Below are 13,356 nucleotides of genomic sequence, written 5' to 3' on the forward strand. Positions count from 1 at the left end.
ACAGGCTTACTTTAGGTGGTTACCTTATACAGAAAACAAAGGAGAGGATGCTGGTAATCACATCACTGAAAAGGGGTATTTGCAAATGAAAAGGCACAAGTGATTGAACTGGTTGCACTGGTCCTTGGAAACTTTAGGATGATTTTTAGGAAGTTTCTTTGCAGTAAATATTTGCTACTGGAGGCTGGGCCCACGTCACGCAGGATGGTCCACTACACATAAGCACCCCTATGTTCACTGCAGTGTTATTTACAATCGCCAAGATATGGAAGCAGTCCAAGTGTCCATCAGTAGATGAGATGGATAAAACAACTATGGGACATTCACATAATGGAACACTACTCGGCTATAAAAAAAGGACCTAAAGAACATTATGCTAAGTGAAATAATCCAGTCAGAGACAAATACCATATGAGTTCATTCATATGTGGAATCTAATGAAGAAACTGAACTAACAAGGAAAATGGGGACAGACTCAGAGAGCAGAATAACAGCTAGTGGGGCAGGGAGGTTAGTGGGTAGAGGCACTGACCAGAAGGAAAAAGGACTCATAGACATGGACCATGGTGTGGTGATTGCAGTGGGGCAGGGCACCTACGGGGACTAAATGGTAATGGGAAAATATAGTAAAGATTAAAAATAAGTAATTTGAACATTTTTCCAAAAAAATATGTAAAATGCTTTTTATTCCTTTTGAGAGGTACTTGGGAGTGATTTGTGAAAGGTGTAGCTGAATTCCTGCTGCCATTTTTAAACATTCAGCTTGTATTAATAAAATTTACATTAGAAAAAAGTTTGAAGAATGCAGATATGAGAATATATCATATAGCATACATATTAAATCATATATATTTACCAATTATTAGTTTTAGCTATTTGTTTGACTATAAAGGCACCTAGCTACCGGATAGTTACGCCATAACCCAGACTAAATCAAAATTGTATAAAATTTTTTAAATGTAAACAAAGATGGATGCAGTAATTACACTGGCCTCTGGTGTTTGTTGATTTCTCCACTTTTCCCAGTATTTCACTTTCCTTCTAGCTACACTCCAGGCTTTTCAGATTACCTCTCACACCTATCCTACCTCATCATTTTTTTGAGTTCCGTTTATTAATTTTTAGTGAATGTTCTATATCATGCTCTGAAATAACATGAAACATGATAGGTTTATTATTCAGAATGATAATACATGTAATATATTTGGCCCAATGCCTCAACAATGTTCACCATTTGCTCAGAAAAAGTTAATTTCACTCAAGAAAAATTCACAAGCCCCATCTTGACTAGAAGTAACGAGCAGTTTGATTTGGTTGTTATATGGGCAAGAGAGAAATTATTTTTCTATCTGCATTGACAATTAAGAATATAAAAAGAGGGCCTTTCAAAAGAAGCTGAATGGCCTAGTCCTTATAGGGTGCTGATATCCTGGCAGATCTGTCTATTACTAACAAATAAGGGAGGCCTTAATAACCCTCTCAAATAAAAACCCATGCCACATGAAATGTGCAAAAATGAGCAAAATCTATAAAGAAATGATGTTTAAGAGTTGTCCACTATACACAGTAGTTTGACTCAGAGCATACCATTCTATCCCAGTGGGTACGCCAAGTCTCATGGGCCGTGTAGTGTATAACCCTAGGACTCAAGGGGTGCTGTTGACATAGACAAGCTCAATAATGCAATGTCTGTGTCAGGCATCTCTGGGAGACATAGCTTAGCTGGAGATGGTGGGCTTCTGACTCAGGACTACTGATTCCTTGTCCCATTGTATTGTCCCAGAGTGTAATGCTATAGGAACTCCCTCACAGGTAGGAGGAGGAAGGCCAAACATATTTTACCTAGTGTGTCAGCAGGACTAGCTTTAGAGAAAGAGGAATGTGCACAGAACTTCAAGTCAGAAATATTTCAAGTGATTCTTTTTAAAATAACACTTCTGAATTCAAAATCAATTCTTCCAAAGACATTTTAAATTCATTGTGTGTGTGTGTGTGTGTGTGTGTGTGTGGTAATTGGTTAACCAAATTGAAAAGTCGTATTCTGAAATTATGTAAAACCAATTGCTTTTGCAATTGGATTTTCCCATTTATAACAATATATATCCCATATATAACAACACTTTCTGTTATGACTAGCTGTGAGAATGCTTTCTCTTATCACAGTGACTCCTATGGCTGCAGGGGGAATGAGGATTGTATAGTATTATTTAGTAGTGAAGTGCTCCCCCTAGTGATTTTAAACAAAAATGGAAAAATCTTAAAAACATTTCAGTTCCTCTTTAATATTTAAATCATAATTAAAAATAGAAAAGTGAAGCAATAGCTGCTTCACTGATTGGTCATACAAGTTTTAGTATGGTAGAGAGACTTATGTTAAAGTTATGGCTTTGTAGCTATATGGTAAGGGTTGAGGTGAACAGTCATTTTAGGGTTTTGAGTGAAGCAGGGTTTCTCAACCTTGGTGCTATTGAGATTTTAGGCAAGATAATTCTTTATCGTGCAGGGCCATTCTGTGTATTGTAGGGTGTTTAGCAGCAGCCCTGGTCTCTACCCTGTTGATGTTAGTAGCACCTTTCCTCCCCCCCCTCTATTCCACCCCCCGCCCCCCCGCCACACACACACCACACACACACACTCCCACCCGTCATGGTCAGAAATGTCTCCAGGTGTTGATTGCCAATGTCCCCAGGGGAGCAATATAACCCCCAGATGAGAACCACTGGAACAGAGGGATGATACAATATGACATTTTTAATAGCATTACTCTCTCTCTCCCTCTGCTTCTCTGTTGAGAACAGCCTGCAGGCAACAGAGATACCAGATAGAAATGGATAAAAGAGGTCAAATTCCAGATATGTTTTTGAGGTTAGAGCTGAGAGAAGTTTTGAAATGAGAGCTATGGAGAAAGAGAGAGGGAGAGGGAGAGAGAAGGGAGGGAGAGAGGAGATAGATCAAGGATGATAAGGATTTTAGCCTGAAAACTAAAACTGAGCTGTGATTACCTGAGATGGGAAGACAGTAACAGGAGCTGACTTGGGATTTGTTTGGACTTGGTGGCACACATCAGGAGCTCATAATTGTGGACATGCTACACTGGAGAGGCTTTTTATATACACAAATAGAGGTGAAACACAGTCTGGAAATTAGGAGAGAGGTGAGGTCCAGGGTGTTATAATTTTGGGAGTCATTATTTTATAGATAACATTTATGAGCTTATCTAGGAAGTGAAAAAAATATATGAAACTCCAGCTATTCGATATAAAGGATGTGAGAAGGAAGCAGCAAAAGAAATTAAGAAGCAACAAGTACAGTTGGAGAAAAACATGCAAGTGTGATGTTTTGGAGGTCATGAACCTTTGTACAGTTTTTCTCTTTACACACAGTGGTGTCATCTTAGTAACTCCCTTAATGTTATCATTTGTGAATATATCTAATTTATCATACTTTTCTGCAATAACTTATTTACCTGGCTGCTTCTTCTAGATTGTGAGCTCCTGAAAATAAAGGCCCCATTGCATCTTTGCAGCAACTAGCACAACGCTGGCACATATTACAAAATTCATGTTCAACTGATACTGAGATTTAATAGAAAATTGCCTCTCTGAAATGAAATGACCTGTACAATGAAATTGAGGTTCTCAATTAATTCAAAGTTAACAATAACTCAGACATAATTCAGATAACAGATGTTTAAATTATATGGCATTATCAAGGACTTTTAGCCACCCGCCACCCGCTGTGTTGGATACTGCTATGAAAAGGATAACATCCTTGCCCTGAATTCAACCAAAATGTCTCAGCTTTTATGTATTGGGACTCTTGATAGCTTTGTATATGATTAAAGAAAATTAGTTCCATGACTACTAACTAATTTAATCAACCCTAATATTTTACTGTCATCAGACCCATCAAAAAAAGATGAAAATCAGGCAGTTAGCCTTCATGTTATCTTCAAAGATTTTTAGTTGATTAAATAAATAAAACAATTGTTTAATCATGTCATAAATTAGTATGTGTCAGAGAGTATGTGAAATACTTCCCATATTAATACCTTTTATTTAGGTCATTTAAAACTCGATAAATTGACTTCCGGCAAGATGGAAGCATAGGTGGACGTACGGTACCTCCACACACAACCAAGATTAGAACAACAACAATTTAAAGGCAGAATAACACCCAGAACTGACGGAGAATTTATCTGAATGGAAATCGGACAGCCAAGAAGTTGAAGTAGATCTGTTCATCCAGACCGGTAGGAGGGGTGGAGAGGAGCAGCCGGGCTCAGGTTGCAGCACAGGTCGCAGTGTGGAGAGCAGAGAGCAGTGGGCACATAAGGCAACGGGGAGCTCGTAAGGCATCCGAGGCGCACAGGATCGCAGCGGGTGGACCCTGAGTACGCGAGCAGCAGCTGACGTACCCAGTGAGGTGCTGATTGTGGACCAGGGCAGAGCGTGCAGCCCAGGATCCCAGGGAAAGGACTGAGGGCCCAGGAGAGTGGAGCTACCGCCATTGTTCCCTCCTGCCCCCCCCCCGCCCCCACATACAACATCACAATCTAGCCACTGTGGTGCCCAGCCCCGGTGAACACCTAAGGCTCTGCCCCTCACTGTAACGGGAGTGACCAGACCAAAAAAAAAAAAAAAAAAAGAGAGAGAGAGATATGTCACAAACAGAAAAACAGATCAATGCCCCAGGGCTCATCCTTTTGAGTGACCAAGAGATAGCCAATCTATCAGATGCACAGTTCAAAACACGTGATCAGGAAGCTCACAGAATTGGTTGATTTTGGGCGTAAATTACATGAAAAAATGCAGGTTACCATAAAAGAGGTGAAGAAAGATGCACGGAGAACCAATAGTGATGGGAAGGAAACTGGGACTCAAAACAATAGAATGGGTCAGAAGGAAGAAAAAAACAACCAAACAGGAAAGAATGAAGAAATAAGAATTCAGGACTTCCGGCAAGATGGAGGAATAGGTGGATGCACCGTACCTCCTCGTACAACCAAGATTAGAAAACCAATAATTTACAACAATAATTTACTATCAGAATAACACCCAGATCCGGCAGAGGATTTATCTGAATGGAAGTCGGGCAGCCAAGAAGTTGAAGTAGACGCGTTCATCCGGACTGGTAGGAGAAGATGAGCTGGCGGGCGCAGGGCTGGCTCGGGTTGGCGGCGCGCGGAGGTCGGGGGAAGGTTTGGCGCGAAATCGGTGCAAAAGCCATCAGGCGCGTAAGAAGGCAGCGGTGATCCCTGAGTACGCAAGCCGCGGCTGGCAGACCCAGAGGGGCAGCGATTGTGGACCAGGGCAGAACTCGCAGCCCGGAAGCCCAGACAAGGGTCTGAGTCCAGGGGAACGGAACTACTGCCATTGTTTTCTCCCGCCCCGCCCCCGCTCCGGCCCCGCCCCCACATATAACGTCACAATCTAGCAACCGGGGTGTCCAGCCCCGGTGAGCACCTAAGGCTCCGCCCCCCACAGTAACAAGAGCAACCAGACCGGGGAAAAAAAAAAAGGAGAGACGGGGAAAAAAAATATGTTTTCAACAGAGCAGATCAGTCCCCCAGGACTCATCCTTTTGAGCGACCAAGAATTAGCCAATCTATCAGATGCGCAGTTCAAAACACTGGTGATCAGAAAGCTCACGGAACTGGTGGATTTTGGAAGAAATCTAGATGAAAGAATGCAGATTACCATAAAACAGATGCAGGAAGACACGCGGAGGAGAGCCAATAGGGAAAGGAAGGAATATGAGTCTCAAAACAATACAGTGGACCAGAAGGAAGATAGAATCAACCAAGCAGGAAAGCATGATGAAATAAGAATTCAAAAAATTGAGGAAAAGATTAAGAGCATCCAAGACACCTTTAAACGTTCCAATATCCGAATTATAGGAGTACCAGAATCGGAAGGGGAAAAGCAACAGATTGAGCACGTATTTGAACAAATAATAAAGGAGAACTTCCCCAATCTGGCAAAGGGAACAGTCTTCCCAGAAATCCAAGAAGCTCAGAGAGCCCCAAAGAAGTTGGACCCAAGAAGAAACACACCAAGGCACATCATCATTACATTAGCCAAGGTAAAAACGAAGGAGAGAATCCTAGAAGCAGCAAGAGGTAAGGGGACAGTCACCTACAAAGGAGTTCCCATCAGACTGTCAGCTGATTTCTCCAAAGAGACCTTACAGGCAAGAAGGGGCTGGAAAGAAATATTCCAAGTCATGAAAGACAAGGACCTATATCCCAGATTGCTCCATCCAGCAAAGCTTTCATTTAGAATGGAAGGGCAGATAAAGTGCTTCTCAGATAAGGTCAAGTTAAAGGAGTTCATCATCACCAAGCCCTTATTTTAGGAAATGTTAAAGGGACTTATCTAAGAAAAGAAGATAAAGGAAAAAATATGTATAGTAAAAGGACAGCAAACTCACAATTATTAACAACCACACCTAAAGCAAAACCAAAAGAAACTAAGCCAACAACTAGAACAGGAACAGAACCACAGAAATGGAGACCACATGGGGGGTTAGCAACAGGGGAGTGGGAGGAGGAGAGAGGGGGAAAAGGTGCAGAGAATAAGTAGCATAGAATGTAGGTTGAAAATAGATAGGGGGAGGGTAAGGATAGTATGGGAAATGTAGAAGCTAAAGAACTTACAAGTATGACACATGGACATGACTAAAGGGGGGGATATGGATGGGAGAGGGTGTACAGGGTGGAGGGGACTGAAGGGGGGATAATGTGACAAGTGTAATAGCATAATCAATAAAATATATTAAAAATAATAAAAAACCTTAAAAAACTCAATAAATTGTTAATGATACAGGTAAGGAAATTGAGACTCAGAGATGCTAATCAATATACCCCCAAAATCCGAGCTAGCAATGACGAAACTGGATTTGAAACCAGATGAGACTCCAAAAACAGTAGTCTTGAATACTAGGCTCTAGTGCCTCACATGTATGGCTGTGAAATTACCAAATAGTTTTATATAGGTAGGGGTTGTTATGGAGGTGAACAGTGAAGAATGGTTGGAAATAGAAGTCCAAGTTACATTGTGGCATGATCATAGCCATTACTTACAGATGATGCTGGGAGAAAATGTACAAAACAGAAACAAGAAAGTCTCCTGGTGGTAGAATTCTGGGTGTTCTTTCCCCTCTTTATTTGTACTTTTAAAATATTGTCTCTATTTTGTTTTCAGTGAGCATGTCATGTTTAAGATGAGCTATAATTTGGCTGGGATAATGGTGTGGTGATAGTGTTAGTTTTTATTATTAAATAAACTTAAATATATGCAAAGGTGAAACATAGTATAATGAACTGCCATATCCCAATTACTCAGTTCCAATAATTAACAACGCACAGCCAACCATTTCGTTTATATTCCCACCTATCTCCCTCCCTATATTATTTTGAAGCAAATACCAAACATCATGCCATTTCAAGTAATTTTAGTTGGTGTCTTGAGGACTCTAAAAAATTAAACATATTGCTTCTCAGCAATATGCTTTGACTAAGATAAAGCATAAAAAAATTAATCATACTTGCAATATATAAAAATATCAAATCATTATTTTGTATACCTGAAACTCATAGGTTATATGTCAGTTATATCAATAAAAAATTAAACATAGCTGAAATGCCATATCACATCTGAAAGTTAACAGTAACCAGTCAGTATTCAAATTTCTGGTTGTGCAAATGATAATTTTTCAATTTTTAAGTTTCCTTGATTCAAGATCCAGAGTGATCCATACATTGTAATTGCTTGATATCTCCAAAGTACCTCTCATTCTATAGGTTCCACTACCATCACATTTTTCTCCTTGCACTTTACTGAAGAAATAATCATGCCAATTGCATCCCTTCAGTGACAGCTAGTATGATCTTCTGCCCTATTTCCTGTAACTTGGTAGATGTTTGATCAGATTTAGGTGTAATCTTTTTTGGCAATACTCCTCTATGGGTAGCAGCATGTTCCTCCACCAGAAAGCATGTGATGTTAAGAATCTTACCTTTTTTGACTGCATGGATGGACCTGGAGAGTATTTATGCTAAGTGAAATAAAGCCAGTCAGAGAAAGACAAATACTACATGATTTCACTTATATGTGTAACCTAATGAACAAAGTAAACTAACAAAGTGGAGACAGATATATGGATACAGAGAACAGACTGACAGCTGTCAAACAGAAGGGAGTTGGGGGCTGGATGAGAAGGGTAAAGGAATTAAGCAAAGGAAAAAAAGACTCACGGACACAGGCCACAATATGGTGACTGCCAGAGGGAAGCAGGGAGATAGAAGGAGGTAAAGGGGGATAAATGGTGATGGAAGGAGACTTGACTTGATGTGGTAAAGACATAATATAATATACAGATGATGTATGGCAGAATTGTATACCTGAAACCTGCATAATTTTTATTAACCAATGTCACCCCAATAAATTCAATAAAACAAAAATAAATAAGTACCATGGGGGTGTCTCTTTTGTACTCTCAGCAGCTGACCAAGACTTTTTATCCCATTAATTCATTGAAAGTTGCAAAACGGTGATATTGCAATTCCATCATCTCTTTTTCACTTAACTGGAAGGTGTTTTTAAGAGAAACTATCCCTCAGCTAACTTATTTATGTAGCGGTACAGTTTGTATGGGAACTGTAGGAAATAGTTTTTTTTCTGTTATTTCCCAATTTTCAAAATAAAATAATGAGTTAACTCACTAGCATCCTCCAATGGTGAGCGATTAGTACTTTGGTTTTTGTATGATGGGTTTGTCTATTTAGTATCATTTTGGATTCATGTATTCAAACATATTCAATGTTTCAATCATTGTAGTTATTATTTCCTATATTGATGTTCAGATTGTGTTACCTTCAAATTGGCTAAAGAGTTCTTTTGAGAGCATACTAAATAATCTTTGATAGCTTCCTTACTATCTTGCATGACAAGATATTATAGGCTCCTATACTTTTCTAATGAATATGTCTATTTTTCTTAAAGTATCTTGACTTTATACTGATAATTCTAATTAAAAACAGGACTATAGATTTTACTAAACCTATATCATCTTTCTCTTTTATTAAGAATCCCAGTCCTAAGCAACAAGTAGAATGATAGAATTAGAATACCGTGTTATTCACTTGCCTTATACCGCAGTATTTTTATCCCACACAAAGTCTCAGAGTAACAACACTAACACTGCCACCACGTGATTATTGTTGACAATGTAATATAATTTTTGCAGTTTTTTACTATTTTAGGACATCCCCCATGAGAAAGGTACATATTATTGAATTTTATAGCAATAAGAATAGCTCTCTGAGTTGTTACAGTACCAACTGGATATATATGTAAGTACATTCATTTCATGTATTTTTAAAGATTGTTTTATTTTATAATTAAAAAATATTTAAATGTCTCAAGTAAAATAAAAAAACATACACAAAAATTGTAGCTTCTAACAACTTAAACAAATGAATCTTTTCAGTTAAAATACAAAATACAGTTTGACCCTCTTATCATGGAACTTTTTTTGATAAAGTATTTTTTATTGATTATGCTATTAGTTTTCCCAATTTTTCCTTTATCCCCCTTCCACCCTCAACCCTCCAGCATTCCCCCCAACTTAGTTCATGTCCATGGGTTGTATGTCTAAATTCTTTGAGTCCTCTGTTTCCTATACCATTTTTTTATCTCTCCCCATCTATTTTATGCCTACTAATTGGGCTTCTCCGTCCCTGTACATTTTCCCCCCATTCCTCCCTTCCCCCTCCCCACTGAACTCCCTCCATGTGATGTCCATTTCTTCAATTCTGTTCCTGTTCCCGTTGTTTAGTTTTTTTTTTTTTTTTCTTTTAGGTTAACTTTTTGATAATTATGAATTTGTTTTCATTCTACTGTTTATATTTTTGATCTTCTTAGATAAGTCACTTTAATGTTTCATTTAATAATGGCTTGGTAATGATGAACTCCTTTAACCTGACCTTATCTGGGATACACTTCATCTGCCCTTCTATTCTAAATGAAAGCCTTGCTGGATAGAGTAATCCTGGATGTAGGTCTTTGCCTTTCATGATTTCAAATACTTCTTTCTAGCCCCTTCTTGCCTTCAAGATTTCTTTTGAGAAATCAGCTGATGGCCTTATGGGAACTCCTTTGTAGGTAACTGTCCCTTTGTTTTGCTGCTTTCAAGATTCTCTGTCTTTAATCTTGGGTAACTTAATGATGATTGCCTTGGTGTGTTCCTCCTTGGGTCCAGCTTCTTTGGGGCTCTCTGGGCTTCCTGGACTTCCTGGAAGTCTATTTCCTTTGCCAGATTGGAAAAGTTTTCCTTCATTATTTATTCAAATAAGCTTTCAATTTCTTGCTGTTTTTCTCCTTCTGGCACGCCTATAATTTGGATATTGGAATGTTTCAGGTTATCCCAGAGAATCCTCAGCCTGTCTTCTTTTTGGATTCTTATTTCTTCATTTTGCTCCAGATCATTGGTTTGAGTACTGGTTTCCTTCCTGTCACTGTTGGTTCCCTGAATATTTTGCTTTATTTTATTTTCAGTATCTTTCCTTTGTTCTTTCATTTTTCGACCAAGTACAATCAGTTCTGTGAGCATTCTGATTACCAGGACTTTAAATTCTCCATCAGGTAGGTTGGCAATCTCCTCATCACTTAGTTCTGAGGTTTTGCTCTGTTCTTTAATTTGGGCCATATTTCTTTGTCTTGGTACTGCTGATAGATTGTAAGTGGGCGGGGCCTTAGGTATCCACCTGAGCAGGGCAACTGTCTTTGCTGCGCTGCAGTGCTGCCTGTGGGGGACGGGCCAGAGAGGGAACAGTGCAGCTCACCTGCTTATCTCCAGCACACTTTTCAACTCTCTTGTGAGACTGGGAGAAACTCCCACCAAGGCAGTCCCAGCTGTAGCCCACGGTCAGCTCTGAGTCAGAGTTTTCCCCTTAAGTCAGCCCCTTCCTCACAGCTCACCAAGCTCAACAGCCAGCCCCCCCCCCCAGCTGCCTCACTGGTTTTTCTGAGTCACCCTTGTGGTCTGCTGCCTTACATTACTCGTCTGGTTGTTCTGGTTGATTTTTTAATTTCTTGGTTGTTAGAGTTTCAGCAGTTTGATTTGGGGGCGCTTTTGGTTGTTTATTGATTTCAGATTGGTTGTTATCCTCCTTTTGATTGTGTGAGGAAGCGGAGGGTTTCTACCTATGCCTGCATCTTGGTCAGAACCAAAATGTAGAATTTTTATGTAGAAAACTTTTAGATACTCTCAAAGACCTTAAAAGAAGACCTAAATAAATGGGGGGAAAAAAAACCCCTCATGTTGGCGAAAAATAATGCTTAAAATTGCAGAGTATGAAACATTTTTTTATTTTCTGTATTTCTAATGCTTTGACATCTGGGGGTCTTGCTGACCCCTGACTGCCTCTCCCCTCATATAACTTCTCAGATTATGTTTTTCCTAAGAAGTGGTGACTAGCACTACATATCTCAAGTGCAGTCATAAACATTAGACATGAGAGAAAAAATACTGAGTTTGTCATCTACTATCTCCTTGGCAATTAAAAAAGAAATTTCTGCACCTTAAAATATCAAGGCATCATTGAGAATTTAGTTTTTTCTCTGAGCATAAACCTGTCATATTCATTTGACTTTTCTCATTATCCTAAACCTCATAGCAATGGCTGGTACAACTATACACATAACTCCTTAAAACTGATGGTTATGTGTGGCCAACTGCCTAGGTCACTTACACCAAGCTACCCCAAACTTTTTGGAAAATGGCAGGACTTTTAAATAACAGTCAAAACAAGTCACTTACCCTTTCTTGCTATTTCCTTGGCTATAACATAAAGCATTCAAAAAATAATTCCTGTATTTTTTAGTCTTCTAGTGTACAATTATCTGGTCTTGCATCATTTCCTTTTCGAAAACCTAGTAGTCTATACCCAAACTCCGGTTAAAGTGGGGCTCTAAACAATTTTTCCATTTCCCCCCAAATGTTTTCCATACATTATCCCTTAAATATTATTTACATACTTATTTGAAATATCACTGGTTCTTGAACTGTGGGCTCTAGACCAGCGCTCTCTGGGAGATTAGGAGCACTAATTTTTAGGCTCTATCCTCGACCTATAGATTCAATACTACAGCTGAGGCCCAGCAATGTTTAACAAACATCTCCCGCTCCCCCAATATACACCTTAGCAGCTGATGCATGCTCATATTGAGAAAGCAATGACAAAGCTTTCTCAGAATTCTTGGAATACCATTGCTAAAAGCACTTCATAATACCAAAGTTCTAAGATATTTTTTCAAGTATACTGTCTCCCCAAGTAGACTATAAAAAAAAATCCTATCTTCAACTTTTAACCTATCAAACAACCCAGCATGGTTATAATCATGTTCCAAAGTTTTCAAACATAACTATACATAGCTTGATTTGTTGCTTTGAAATAGATGCTACTTCAAAAATAGGCCCTAAAGATTTATATAAATCTCTATTTATATAAATCAATATTCAATTAATGTTTATTCAATAAACATTTACATACTTGTCTTTTAGCAAAATATTTAATGAAAGCAGTCTGAATGAACAGATAATAGTTTGTTTGGCCTGAGCCAATGATCTCAAACCTATTGCTTTAGGGCCTCATACTGGAAAATGTAGGTAAAGCTTTATGGTAGGTTTACCCTGGCCTCTGGTGGATCATTTGGCAGGAGCATTACCCCATACACCAAAAGGTGGAAGGTTTGATTCTTGGGTGGGGAACATACCTAGGTTGCAGGTTCAATCCCTGTACAGGAGGCAACCAATCAGTATCTCTCTCTCCCTCTTCCTCGTCTCTAAAATCAACGGACATATCCTTGGTAAGAATTTTTTTTAAAAACTTATGGTAGGTTCAATATTGGTTTTCATCCAAGATGTCGATGTCCGAATCCCTGGAATCTGTGAATGTAACCTTATTATGACAAAAGGGAGTTTGCAGATGTGATTAAGAATTTGAATTGGGGGACTAGTCTGTTCATCCAGGTGAACCCAATGATACCCTTATAAAAGGGAGCAGAGGAAGATACTACAACCAAAGAGAGGAGACCATATGATAATGAAGGCAGAATCTTAAAGATGCTACACTTTGGGCTATTAAGATGGAGAAAGGGGCAAAGAGCCACAGAATGCAGGAATGCAGCTCCAGAAAATGGAAAAAAAAAAAAGGAAATGGATTCTCCACTAGAGCTTCCAGAAGGATCTAGCCCTGACAAAACCTTGACTTTAGCCAGTGAAACTGATTTTGGACTTCTGCACTTCAGAACCGTAAGAGAATTAATCTGTGCTGTTTTAAGCCACTAAATT

The sequence above is a fragment of the Phyllostomus discolor genome, chromosome 6 (genome assembly GCF_004126475.2).
Source record: "Phyllostomus discolor isolate MPI-MPIP mPhyDis1 chromosome 6, mPhyDis1.pri.v3, whole genome shotgun sequence".
Lineage (NCBI taxonomy): Eukaryota > Metazoa > Chordata > Mammalia > Chiroptera > Phyllostomidae > Phyllostomus > Phyllostomus discolor.